Consider the following 15,309-nt stretch of genomic DNA (forward strand, 5'->3'; position numbering starts at 1 on the left):
GTACCACTATCCTCAGTTACCTTACAGTTACAGCTACCTTATAAGTTCTATGTATTGTATACGTATATGTATGTGTCCTTTACGGTGAAGTCCGATGCTTGACTTCTTTTTCGTCAGAGATACCGGTGCGGTACCCCCACAAATCAAGCACCGGTCCCAATCAACTAGAAATTACGCTGTTGAACGTAGCCTATAAAATTTTGTCTGGTATTGTTTATAACAGGCTATCTCCACATTACGCTCCATAACCTCTACGCAGACTTCAAGCACACCTTTGACAGTCTTAAGAGGGCGGAAATTCTTAACGATAGGTTATTACTTGGTATAGCAATAAGTGTATCTCACTCATTCAAGCGCCCGCGGCTCGTTTCAAGAGAGCAGTGCGGGTGGATGGAACATTAACATCAATAATACGATAAGATAAGGGACTCCTTTTCTACAGTGCTTTGGAATCTGACTCTTGAAGCAGCTGATCGGATATTCTATATTCCGTGAACACAATACAAGAACAAGAAAGGACCACATTCATGACAAAACAAAAAAATGGTTCAAATGGCTCTGAGCACTATGCGACTTAACTTCTGAGGTCATCAGTCGCCTAGAACTTAGAACTAATTAAACCTAACTAACCTAAGGACATCACACACATCCATACCCGAGGCAGGATTCGAACCCTCGACCGTAGCGGTCGCTCGGCTCCAGACTGTAGCGCCTAGAACCGCACAGCCACTCAGGCCGGGAGGACAAAACAAATCGAGTTTATAATTTCTGAACATTCTTTCTGTCAGACTCCATTCCCAACTCTAAATGATAACTGGGTAACTTCCACTTTTAAACTCTGTAAACTGACAGCTGATTATTTCTTCCCACGGAGTAAGTCGTGATTTCCTGATGGCTGTTGGCTGCCATTAGTCAGCAGCTGGAGAGATACAGAGAGAAAAGCTCTCTGAAGGAGGAACTCTCCTTGAAAACCAGTCCCGTAACGGATCATTTCAGATCATGAAGTCTAACTTTCGGCACTCCAACTAATCCGAACTACGTACAAAGGCAGTAACGAAACTTTGAAGAGGAGCTCGCACAAACAAAAAACCACTGACGCCTTTATTGATGATACCCCTGATTGTTATGCATTAAATCCATCTTTGCAGCTACAAGAATCTGCGTGTTTTTGTCACCAAACGCGTTTAGTTTCATTGACATAAAGTATCACGTGTGGTTTGTAATGAAACATATTTACAATTTGGTTTGCTTCCTAGATCTAAAACCAGTTACTTTCTAAACGTATTCCTAGTAGTAGTAGTAGCTTTATTCATCCATAGATCTCTTTTTACAAGGATATAGGACATGTCAAAGTATTTACAAATTTAGATCAATTTAAAATAAGCTAATTCGTATAGACATATATTTACAGACTTCTTGTTAGAGACAATCATTAGATTTACTCCTGGTATAGAATACTTTCTTTTACAAATAACTTATTAAATAATGTAATGCCACATTGTTCACTCATATCTCACTATCAGTTGGGGTTGGGTTGCTTGGGGCCGGCCGAAGTGGCCGTGCGGTTAAAGGCGCTGCAGTCTGGAACCGCGAGACCGCTACGGTCGCAGGTTCGAATCCTGCCTCGGGCATGGATGTTTGTGATGTCCTTAGGTTAGTTCGGTTTAACTAGTTCTAAGTTCTAGGGGACTAATGACCTCAGCAGTTGAGTCCCATAGTGCTCAGAGCCATTTGAACCATTTGGTTGTTTGGGGGAAGGAGACCAGACAGCGAGGTCATCGGTCTCATCGGATTAGAGAAGGACGGGAAAGGAAGTCGGCCGTACCCTTTCAAAGGAACCATCCCGGCATTTGCCTGGAGCGATTTAGGGAAATCACGGAAAACCTAAACCAGGATGGCCGGACGCGGGATTGAACTGTTGTCCTCCCGAATGCGAGTCCAGTGTCTAACCACTGCGCCACCACGCTCGGTACTCACTATCAGTCAATGCACACACTGTACACACATTGTTTCATAACACTTCACTCACTACACACACACACACACACACACACACACACACACATACACACACTGGCGATCTCTGGGCCATTTTCTGTACCGCAACTTCCCATTTGCTATCCTGAAAAACTGAGTCAGCATCCTTCCATAATGAGTGAGATGTTGCGCTCAGAAAGAGGAAGAGGTGTTAGTATTGTGCTATGCATAGCTTGGGGGTAAGTATTTCTAGAAAGGAAAAAGACATAAAGTGAAGGTGTTATGTGGAATGTTGGATATTTTATAATCATTATTATTATTATTTATTTGTATAACATTTTTTATCAAACCCCTACTCTGTTGTAGCTAAGTAATCCTTCAGCGTATAAAATGTATTACATAGGTACTTTTTAGCTGCCTTTTTAAATAAGTGTATTTTGGCAATTCCCATAATCTCTTTTGGTAATTTATTGTACAGTTTTATTCCTTGGTAGAAAATGCTGTTTGAGTTTCATGTTTATTTTTTCTTGGTGAGTGTAAGTTGAGTCTGTCTCTTGTTGCATGGTCATGAACAGAGCTGTTTGTGCAGCAATTACCAATGTTATTTTTGATGTGTACAACTGACTGGTAAATGTATTCACATGGAGCAGTTAAAATCCCCAATGTTCTGAACAGATCTTTATAATGATCTCGACTATTATTTTTGTTTATTATTCTTATGGCTCTTTTCTGGAGTTCGAAAACTGTGTTCATATTTTGTGCATTTAGTCCCCAAAAAAGAATTTTACAGCTAAGAATTGAATGTACATATGAATAATATGTAACTAAAAGACACTGCACGTTACACACTGGTGATAGGATTCTAAGGGCATAACATGCTGATGACATTCTGTTTGCAAGTACCTTTGTGTGTTCACACCATTTCAACTGAGAATCAATATTCATTCCTAGAAATTTTGCATTTGTTACACAGTCTATAGAGGTGCCATCTACATTTAATTTAACATTGTCATTTTTCCTCTTCAAACTGAAATTCATGGCATTAGTTTTCTTTATGTTCAATGTCACTTTATTTCTTATTGACCAATCATAAACTTCCTTGAGAGTTTCATTTGGTTTCTCAGCAAGGAGTTCTCTCGTTTTCTCAGTGACTATAATATTGCTATCATCAGCGAAGAGGATTTTTCACCATTAGTAGCACTACTGGGAAAGTCATTGATGTATATCAGGAACAGTATTGGTCCTAACATGCTACCTTGCGGAACCCCTACATTAATGTATTTTGGTTCTGCTAAGTGTTTTACTATATGTTTGATTCTATTTGAAGTATGTGTTATCTCTACTCTGTCAGGTATGATCGAAACCAGTCATTAGCTATCCCTCTTATTCCTAATGCTTCTAATTCCTTTGATTGCCGGCCGAGGTGGCCGAGCGGTTCTAGTCGCTTCAGTTTGGAACCGCGCTACCGCTACGGTCGTAGGTTCGAATACTGCCTGGGGCATGAATGTGTGTGATGTCCTTAGGTTACTTAGGTTTAAGTAGTTCGAGGGGACTGATGACCTCAGATGTTGAGTCCCATAGTGCTCAGAGCCATTTGAACCGTTCCTTTGTTTGGCACTGCAGTATTTCAGCTACACATTTCGTTCCACGAAACATAATGCTATGCTGCAATACTACGCTGTTGTTTGCATCCTTCTGGCTAAAAGTGTCTGTGTGTCTTTGTGTGGGTGGTGCATGCCAACTTAATTGCGAGTTTTGGCTTTCCTCTGATCTAAAATGTCCTCTTCCTCTGTGATTCCTCATATTTGAATTATGTCGTTTAATTATGTTATTATGTATTCATTCAACGTGTAAGTGAAATGAAAGAGGAGTGATGGATTTGAAGATCTAAATGTTAAGTAGGTGGGGTGGGGTGTCGAACAAGGGCAGGAGGCAGAGCAGGAACAGAGGTGAGTGATTAGTGAATGAAAAGTAGAGCAATGGTAATGAGATGGGGGGAAGAAGGGTGTGGAGGAATGGGTGAAATTAAGGGGAAGAGTAGAGAGGTAGAGCAGAGAAAGTGAAAAGGTGGAAAACGAGAAGTTTTTATGTGATTCATTCCGTGGCTTTACGCAGTGTGTGGATTACAATATTTATCTCGTCATTAAGCAACTTTTTATTATGTGTGTTCAAATGTGTGTGAATTCCTAAGGGACCAAACTGCTTAGGTCATCGGTCCCTAGACTTACACCCTACTTAAAGTAACTTAAAGTGACTGATGCTAAGAACAACACACACACACCCATGCCCGAGGGAGGACTCGAACCTCCGGCGGAAGTGGCCGCGCAGTCCGTGACATGACGCCTCAAACCGCGCGGCCACTCCGCGCGGCGTTTATTATGTTCAAATGGCTCTGAGCACTATGGGACTTAACATCTAAAGTCATCAGTCCCCTAGAACTTAGAACTACTTAAACCTAACCAACCTAAGGACATCAGACAACACTCAGTCATCACGAGGCAGAGAAAATCCCTGACCCCGCCGGGAATCGAACCCGGGAACCCGGGCGGGGGAAGCGAGAACGCTACCGCACGACCACGAGCTGCGGACGTTTATTATGTGTTAGGGCTTTTTGTATATGGAAGATTTCTCGGAAGGCGAGGAGCTGTCTGTTTTTCGTGATTTTAATCATTTTCTATGTTGATTATTCTAGGATACTCTCATTTAAGCTGGTCTACAATGGCTGAGTGGTCAGTACTGTATTTTCATTGCCTGTCGTGCTCTTTACATCCTGTTTCAAACCTTCTGCCAACTAACCTGATGTAGATTTTGCCCATTTCCCTGGAAATGAGCTCGAAGATACCAGATTGTTGGTATCCGTCTGGTTTTGGCTTCAGTTTTGGGACGTGTTTCTTCACTGAATTGTAGGTAATGTTTTTCCCCTGTTTTATTATATAGTATCTATTTTATACATGAGTTTATGATGGTAGGTAATTGTAGGTCAGTTTATTGTGACTGTGCTACTTGCATGTTTTAGTGTAGTTTGTTTGTTTCTTCTTTTACGATTTTATTTTACTGTTATCTGTTTGCGCTTCTTTGAATCTATTTTTACAGTACCTGTTTTATAGTGGCTAGGTATTTTTGGTAATCAGAAGTGTTTGGGAGACACTTGTTGAGTCGTCTAGTATGTGTCTGACTGCAACTTCTTTGTTTTCTGTGGGTGGTTTGCGGTTGCATTTATTGCTCTGTCTGTTGTGATATTTCTGTATGTGCGAAAGGTATGGTTCTGTTTGTCTTTTCTTATGGTGATATCTAGAAAGTTGAGTGTGTTTTCTTGTTCTTTTCCTATTGTAAACTGTATATTCTTGTTTAGAGTGTTTGTATCTTGTGTAATTGTTTTATTTTGTTCTGAGATGCATATGAAGTCGTCCATGTGCCTGTACCTGAAGAAAATGATGTGCTTTTCTCAGTTATTAAATATTAGTTTTTCTACATTCGTGAAGATGTTGGCTAGTGTTCGTGAAGTAGATGAACCTATGGGTAAACTTGTAGTACTCTAGGTTGACTTCAAAATAGTTTAGTTGTGTTATTACGTATAATAATTCTGTTGTTTCATCTACGTGTTCAGGACATAGCTGGTTGTGTATTTTCAGGTTTTCTTCATTTAACGTAATGGTCTCATTCACAAAAGCATACATGCGTTCTGCACCAGAGGAAAGCAGTGTTTCTGTGCATTGGACTTTTGTACTTCTGTTAGCTGAGTGGCAGTTCTTATTGTCATATCATTTTCAAGTTTATAGTGCTGTGATCACATGTGTTTATCTAGTAGATATGTGGGAGCCGCTTTGAAATTAACTATTGACTGAATGGGGATCACTGTCTTGTGGAATTTTGGGTGTCATCTCATGCTTTTTCCTTGCTATTTTGTTGTGTACGTTTGTTTCTCCCTGTCTAAAACTGGATGCTCTATGTCTCTGTGTTTTTAACATGGGCTTGAAATCTGTTTATTGAGTCTGATTTTAACATTTTTATTTTGTTTTTGATGATGGATTCCTCTGGTTTTTTTCTATGTATCCTTTTACGTCCATCATCACTACAGTGTTGTCTTTGTAAGCTTTTGTTACAGTAATATTTACTGCTTGGATTTTTCTCTAGATTTTTTAAAATTTTGATTCATTACAATTACTTCTGAATTTATTGTTTCCTTCTTTAATGTGTGTTGCTGTGGTTTTACTTTCTTCTTTTATTAATCCCTAGTTATCCCTGTGGTTGCATTACTACGGTCGTTTCTAATTTCTGTGGTGACAATATATTCACATTAGATAATGTGGTCTTCTGTTTGGTATTCATTTACTGGTGGGCCAAAATTCTGAAACTCTTTGCTGTTTTCCAGTATGAGTATCATCTATACAGTCTCCTTATCGTCATCAGGCTTCTACGTCCAATGTAACGGATAGAATCTTGTTCGTCCTCCTGTCTTGCTGTAACTCATTATTGCATGTGCCTCCTCTAATCCAATACACCCCGTTTCGTTTCTGTACAGAAAAAGTTTACACGTTGACGTCTTCATCTTGTTCCTCCTCTATTAAGAACGGTGGTTGAGTTTGTGTGTAGCCATGACAGCACCTTTACACCTCATCCTTAGATTTAGTCACCTCAGTGACCTTGGTTTTGGACCTTTTTTTTTTTTTAATGTTGTCTTGACCCCAGAAAGTTTGCAACAAGGATGCAATCTCTGCCTCACACTCTCCCACTACAGCCACTTACAGCATATATGACGCAGATAAATAATGCCTGTAGTTGCTTGTAGGTCTAATTTTCGCCCCTCAAATAATATCCTCTATATGCAAAAACTAAATACAACTAACGAGAGTGAAGTAGCCTGTATAATCTGTTTTTCTTCTTTAATTGGCCGCCCGTTTCTAATCTGAAATAGAGTAGCGTCTTGCTGTTCACCCTTAGTGTTTCTACGAAAGAACAACAGACGAAAATCGAGAAAAAGCAACATGCATCCCGAAAGCCATCTGTATTTGAGTACTACGATTGTTTATAACCTCGCTGCGTCTCCGATATCATTTCCTGTATTTTTGTACCGGTCGCATCTCTCATTAGCCTAACTGTAAGACATTTGTTCACCAAACATTTATTTCTTGTGTCATAAGTTACAGATTATGCGAGACGCTGTGTCCTTAAAGGCTAAAGCATTCTGCCTGATGTTTTTCAGTACTGACAGTAGTAAAAGCGCATAGTCGTATTACTTTTAACAATATTTTATCTAGGTAAAGACGAATGTGTTGTGTGACAGGGTAATTATGATTGCTGGTACAGGAAAAAAAAAATGAAAACGGCAGTGTGTGAATAAATGCGAATAATGCACGTTGTAGAAGAAGAGATACAACCTTATGGAAGAATATTTCTTTATTACTGAAGATATGATCCTCGTTCACTCCTTCTTTACGCATTCCAAAACCAATTATACATTTTCATCCAGTACATTAGATGTGTCAGCTATAGCGGGGCTCAGACTGTCCCCACAGAGAGTATGGTAAGGATGGCCCAAATAAGTTCATCATAAGGCGGCTAGAAGGCAAGATCCAGAAGACAGGAAATGCAGCCAACTGTAATAGACCGAAGTTGCAACATCGGAGAAGTTGTTCAGCGTGCAGTATGCGTGTCGTTTGAGTTCCAAGAAAACCGAGCGACGCCTATCTAGCCACCCTGATTTCTCCACTGATAGTGCGTATGTGACAAGTGTTCGAAAACGCAACAGTACAGAATTGGTGCTGTTCAAAAGTTGTAGCTTGAAGGTAATGAAACTCGTGTAGCTTTCTATCAGTGTTTCGCGTCGTCCGTAATTCCTGATGACGGAAAACGCGATTATTGGTTTTTCTCTGACAAGAAATGGTGCTGCGTTGATGGATGTGTGATGCAGCCTTGATGGATATGTGAGTGCACATAATTCATGCATTTGGACTGCGGGAAAAGCACTTCAGCTCCACGACATTTTCTTCTGGGGATATCTTCAGAATGCTGCTTAAAACCTCCTGCTCACAATATTGTCGAACTGCAGAAAGGGATCGAACGATGATTTTTTGCAATTCATGTACAAATGTTCCAATTCAGTTGTGTGATCGCATAATGGACGCCACTTTCAACAGATTTTGTGACTTATTCATTTCGTCATAAGGTTGTTTTAATCTTTGAACACCCACGAGAAAAGTCATGTAGCTGCTGTGCGTTTCCCGTAGTCCAAATGCATGAATTATGTGCACTCACATACCCGTCAAGACGGCACCGCCACTTGTCAGACGAAAACCGGTGACTGAGTTTTTCGCCACCTGGAATTATGTATGAGGTAGTGCAACAAAGCGTTACAGACTGATTGGCCTCATCCCTTACAGCACGGTTCACACCTAATGAGTACCTCTTCATTTCGGATACGCCGTTTACACTGTTGCTCCATAGCGTGTATCGTCCTTACGGTAGGCCGAGTGACTTAGTTACCTAACCACACCTTTTTGCTTACGCCCAGATAGCATGCTAATGAATCTGCACTTAAAAGCTCTTGCGTTGGCACCGCCTATCAGCCTCCTGACTGGAGGGATGGAATTCAGAAACAACTACCCGCTTACAGTTCTCAAAAAGTACAGTCAGGCGATGTACTCTCTCCATAACAAAGTGAAAGAAAGGGAAAGTATTTGCCTTCGTTAGGGACAGATTCCGGCGGATGAGCCAATTAACTTTCGTGAGGGAACCACTTACTCTGAAGCACGGTGGCTTTTTAAAACAATAAGAGCACAAAGCCCTCTTCTCAACAAGAACTGTGCTTGACACCAAAGCAGAGACAACCAGATCATAATCCTACCAAGCGAATCTTATATGTTACTTAAAGACTCACAAAATCTCTCCAAATGTTAGAGCAAACTCTAGCGTTATTTATCGTCGCAGAGCAGCCGTCAGCGATTTAATTAACTAGCAGGAAGACACCAAAGCAAGGCGGAGACTTACGTGAGGCAAGCTGCCCAGCGATGTTACCATCGCTAACACCAAAGGGTGGCATTACAGCTGCTGCTGGGCTGAATCGCTCAGGCTAAAGCTGCTCTCGGAGTAATACAGCATGAATGAGAATCTGGTAGCTCCTCTGTAGCTCTTGTCGTCTTTAAACTCGCAATATCTTTTTCAGCAACTTTGATGGTTTTATCGAGCACTCACAGAGACTTCCGTGGAGCGATCCGCCCCAACGCCCTCTCTCCGATAACCGGAAGCTGCCACTACTTATAACCTCGATTCAGTGAGGACTAACTATTATTTTTACTAGCATTTTTTCTATCTGTGCCTATGGAGCTACATAAAGTTAAATCCTGCACCTTGCCTCACGTCCTCTCCTGCAACTCTAAAAAGGTGAACTTGTCGGATTTAAACAAGTTTCGATCTACATTGCGACCCTCCCCCGCCCGGAAATATGGACGGTGTCATTCCTGCAAGAAACGAGTGTTCTCACAGGAAATGAGGAGCAGGCGGCAGTCTTCCACCGCCAGCGCCTCTAGAAGCTTCACAATGACTGGGAGAATACGCCATTAAGTTGGTCACGTCGATTCTCAATGCTTTGGCGTCTACGCTCTCCTCTGGCAAACAATTCGAGGCAATATTAAGCCCAGGAAACGAATTAGCTCAGGAAACGAATTATGTGCAGATAAAATAAAAGTTTCCTACCACGTCGTCTTTTTTGAAGTTGACTGAATCGAGGTTACATTAGCTCATGAAATCAGTAATTCATATGGCATGAGGCGGAATGCAGCGTGAACTCCATCTCGGTGCCACGCTAGACTGTAAATGTTCTGCTTGAGAATTGTGTTTCTTAATGACGATTAACCAACCTCTGTTCGCCTAACTGATAGTGCGAATCCACGCAAATACCGCGCCAAGGCTGGTAAGGGTAATGGAAGACTCTGAAGCGCAGACCTGATTGGGAGTAGCCCCTACGTGCGTTGCACAGCGCTATCCGCAGTATACTGTAGAAGAACGTGACGTAACGCGTTATAATGAAGACTACTACGTTCATTCCTCAAGTTGACCATGGCACAGTTGTCTAGGTAACTTACACTACAGGCCATAAAAATTGCTACACCACGAAGATGACGTGCTACAAACGAGCAATTTAACCGACAGGAAGAAGATGCTGTGATATGCAAATGATTAGCTTTTCAGAACAATCAAACAAAGTTGGCGGCGGTGGCGACACCTACAACGTACTGACATGAGGAAAGTTTGCAACCGATTTCTCATAAACAAACAGCAGTTGACCGGCGTTGCATGGTGAAACGTTGTTGTGATGCCTCGTGTAAGGAGGAGAAATGCGTACCATCACGTTTGCGACTTTGATAAAGGTCGGATTGTAGCTTATCACGATTGCGGTTCATCGTATCGCGGCATTGCAGCTCGCGTTGGTCGAGATCCAATGACTGTTAGCAGAAAATGGAATCGGTGGGTTCAGGAGAGTAATACGGAACGCCGTGCTGGATCCCAACGGCCTCGTATCACTAGCAGTCCTGATGACAGGCATCTTATCCGCATGGCTGTAACGGATCGTGCAGCCACGTCTCGATCCCTGAGTCAACAGATGGGGACGTCTGCGAGACAACAACCATCTGCACGAACAGTTCAACGACGTTTGCAGCAAGACGGAGTATCAGCTCGGACCATGGCTGCGGTTACCCTTGATGCTACATCACAGACAGGAGCGTCTGCGATGGTGTGCTCAACGACGAACCTGGGTGCACGGATGGCAAAACGTCATTTTTTCGGATGAATCTAGGTTCTGTTTACAGCATCGTGATGGTGTTTGGCGACTTCGCGGTGGGCGCACATTGGAAGCGTGTATTCGCCGTCGCCATACTGGCGTATCACCCGGCGTGATGGTATGGGGTGCCATTGGTTACACGTCTCGGTCGCCTCTTGTTCACATTGACGGCGCTTTGAACAGTGGACCTTACATTTCAGATGTGTTACGACCCATGGCTCTACCCTTAATTCGTTCTCTGCGAAACCCTACATTTCAGCAGGATAATGCACGACCCCATGTTGCAGGTCCTGTACGGGCCTTTCTGGATACAGAAAATGTTCGACTGCTGCCCTGGCCAGCACATTCTCCAAATCTCTCACCAATTGAAAACATCTGGTCAATGGTGGCTGACCAACTGGCTCGTCACAATACGCCAGTCACTACTCTTGATGAACTGTGGTATCGTGTTGAAGCTGCATGGGCAGCTGTACCTGAATACGCAATCCAAGCTCTGTTTGACTGGATGCCCAGGCGTATCAAGGCCGTTATTACGGCGAGAGGTGGTTGTTCTGGGTACTGATTTCTCAGGATCTATGCACCCAAATTGCCTGAAAATGTAATCACATGTCAGTTCTAGTATAATATATTTGTCCAATGAATATCCGTTTATCATCTGCATTTCTTCTTGGTGTAGCAATTTTAATGGCCAGTAGTGTATTTAAGTGAGCCTTTAAAACAACAAAGTTTAATATAAGCGTGAGATAATCCATTGCGAATGTGAAACGCTGGTACATTAATAACGTATATAACTGCCAGAATGTTGAATACAAGCACGCAAACGTGCATGCGCTGTGTTGTGCAGGTGCCTGATGTCAGTTTGTGGGATGGAGCTCCATGTCTGTTGCGCTTAGTCGGTCAATACAGGGACGGTTAATACTGTTTGTGGATGGCGCTGGAGTTATCGTCCGATGCAGTTTCGCAATTATAGACGATTAGAGAGGCAACAAGGTTCATTATTTCTGCAGGGGAGTTCCAACGACTTGTTTACTGCACGCCGTTTCGTGTTGCTGCATGCAGTAAGCAAGACAAGAGGAGGTCTGACTCGATATTAGGAGATATCCAATGACTTTTGTCACCTCAGTGTATTCTCTCCTGCGGCTAGCAACCCCAGAAATGTTGTAACTGGTCCTTGATACGTACTGGATACTGGCAACAGATGGAGTTGGAGCGAGGAGGATGTTATCGTTTATCGTCTCGTGAATAACGAAGTCATAACAGATGGACTGCAGATTGCAGATTGAAACTGAAGAAACTGCAAAAAGGTGGGAATTTAAGGAGATGGGACCTGGATAAACTGAAAGAACCAGAGGTTGTAGAGAGTTTCAGGGAGAGCATAAGGCAACAATTGACAGGAATGGGCGAAAGAAATACAGTAGAAGAAGAATGGGTAGCTCTGAGGGATGAAGTAGTGAAAGCAGCAGACGATCAAGTAGGTAAAAAGACGAGGGCTAGTAGAAACCCTTGGGTAACAGAAGAAATATTGAATTTAATTGATGAAAGGAGAAAATATAAAAATGCAGTAAATGAAACAGGCAAAAAGGAATACAAACGTCTCAATAATGAGATCGACAGGAAGTGCAAAATGGCTAAGCAGGGATGGCTAGAGGACAGATGTAAGGATGTAGAGGCTTATCTCACTAGGGGTAAGATAGATACTGCCTACAGGAAAATTAAAGAGACCTTTGGAGATAAGAGAACCACTTGTATGAATATCAAGAGCTCAGATGGCAACCCAGTTCTAAGCAAAGAAGGGAAGGCAGAAAGGTGGAAGGAGTATATAGAGGGTTTATACAAGGGCGATGTACTTGAGGACAATATTATGGAAATGGAAGAGGATGTAGATGAAGATGAAATGGGAGATACGATACTGCGTGAAGAGTTTGACAGAGCACTGAAAGACCTGAGTCGAAACAAGGCCCCGGGAGTAGACAACATTCCATTAGAACTACTGACGGCCTTGGGAGAACCAGTCCTGACAAAACTCTACCATCTGGTGAGCAAGATGTATGAGACAGGCGAAATACCCTCAGACTTCAAGAAGAATATAATAATTCCAATCCCAAAGAAAGCAGGTGTTGACAGATGTGAAAATTACCGAACTATCAGTTTAATAAGTCACAGCTGCAAAATACTAACGCGAATTCTTTACAGACGAATGGAAAAAACTGGTAGAAGCCGACCTCGGCGAAGATCAGTTTGGATTCCGTAGAAATGTTGGAACACGTGAGGCAATACTAACCTTACGACTTATCTTAGAGGAAGGGCAAACCTACGTTTCTAGCATTTGTAGACTTAGAGAAAGCTTTTGACAATGTTAACTGGAATACTCTCTTTCAAATTCTGAAGGTGGCAGGGGTAAAATACAGGGAGCAAAAGGCTATTTACAATTTGTACAGGAACCAGATGGCAGTTATAAGAGTCGAGGGGCATGAAAGGGAAGCAGTGGTTGGGAAAGGAGTGAGACAGGGTTGTAGCCTCCCCCCAATGTTATTCAATCTGTATATTGAGCAAGCAGTAAAGGAAACAAAAGAAAAATTCGGAGTAGGTATTAAAATTCATGGAGAAGAAGTAAAAACTTTGAGGTTCGCCGATGACATTGTAATTCTGTCGCCGGCCGAAGTGGCCGTGCGGTTAAAGGCGCTGCAGTCTGGAACCGCGCGACCGCTACGGTCGCAGGTTCGAATCCTGCCTCGGGCATGGATGTTTGTGATGTCCTTAGGTTAGTTAGGTTTAACTAGTTCTAAGTTCTAGGGGACTAATGACCTCAGCAGTTAAGTCCTATAGTGCTCAGAGCCATTTGAACCATTTTTTGTAATTCTGTCAGAGACAGCAAAGGACTTGGAAGAGCAGTTGAACGGAATGGACTGTGTCTTGAAAGGAGGATATAAGATGAACATCAACAAAAGCAAAACGAGGATAATGGAATGTAGTCAAATTAAATCGGGTGATGCTGAGGGAATTAGATTAGGAAATGAGACACTTAAAGTAGTAAAGGAGTTTTGCTATTTAGGGGGTAAAATAACTGATGATGGTCGAAGTAGAGAGGATATAAAATGTAGACTGACAATGGCAAGGAAATCGTTTCTGAAGAAGAGAAATTTGTTAACATCGAGTATAGATTTAAGTGTCAGGAAGTCGTTTCTGAAAGTATTTGTATGGAGTGTAGCCATGTATGGAAGTGAAACATGGACGATAAATAGTTCGGACAGGAGGAGAATAGAATCTTTCGAAATGTGGTGCTAAAGAAGAATGCTGAAGATTAGGTGGGTAGATCACATAACTAATGAGGAGGTATTGAACAGAATTGGGGAGAAGAGGAGTTTGTGGCACATCTTGACGAGAAGAAGGGACCGGTTGGTAGGTCATGTTCTGAGGCATCAAGGGATCACAAATTTAGTATTGGAGGGCAGCGTGGAGGGTAAAAATCGTAGAGGGAGACTAAGATATGAATACACTAAGCAGATTCAGAAGGATGTAGGTTGCAGTAGGTACTGGGAGATGAAGAAGCTTGCACAGGATAGAGTAGCATGGAGAGCTGCATCGAACCAGTCTCAGGACTGAAGACCACAACAACAACAACAAGAGATGGAGCACAAGCTCGGGTTAGGGAAGGATGGGGAAAGAAATCGGCCGTGCCCTTTCAAAGGAAATATCCCGACATTTGTCATAAGCGATTTAGGGAGATCATGGAAAACCTAATTTAGGATGGCCGGACGCGGGTGTGAACCGTCGAACTCCCGAATGCGGGTCCAGTGTGCTAATCACTGCTCCACCTCTCTCGGTCTGAATGGAATTTACGCCCGACTGGTCTCTCATTTGTCCTATCGCGAACTGATCTGCTCGTCTGCTAATTTTCATCAGCTCGTAGAGTCACGTGCCATGTGTAGGCGAGCAATGTCCTGTTAAAAATGGCATCACAGTACTGCCGCCTGACAGGTAAGGTATTAGGACACAGAACGTCCGCGACGTACCATTCCGCCGTCAGAATTCCATTACTCACTACCAGCCGCGGCTTGAATCCCTATCCAATTTCTTCCCACACCGTGACGCGATGAGAAACACCAGTCTGCCTGTCCAAAAAAAATGAAAGAATAGGACCTTTCCCCAGCTCGCCGCCATGCCGACGGTGGTCATCCGGGGAAGTGCGGAATCTCGATTCAGCTTTGATCCCAATGCGACACCAGTCATCAGCAGTCTATGCTTCCCACTCACGACACACTGCAGACGCAACCGTTTGTGTCACTGTGTTGACGGAAGCCTACACACGGGACAGTAACTCGCTAGTCCTGCTGCTGCTAGTTTCCGATCAATGGTGCTGAATGAAACCGAATACAGGGAGCCCATTACCAGTTCTCGGATGGCAGATGCAGATGTGAAGTGGTCATGATGTGCTTCGTGCGCAATACGGCGATCCTCCCTTGTGGTGGTCAGACGCGGTCGATCGTAACCTCAACGAGTAAGCCTGCCCTCACTTTCCCATACAGACCAACACTGAGGCCAACAATGAGGAC

The sequence above is a fragment of the Schistocerca nitens genome, chromosome 4 (genome assembly GCF_023898315.1).
Source record: "Schistocerca nitens isolate TAMUIC-IGC-003100 chromosome 4, iqSchNite1.1, whole genome shotgun sequence".
NCBI classification, from domain to species: domain Eukaryota; kingdom Metazoa; phylum Arthropoda; class Insecta; order Orthoptera; family Acrididae; genus Schistocerca; species Schistocerca nitens.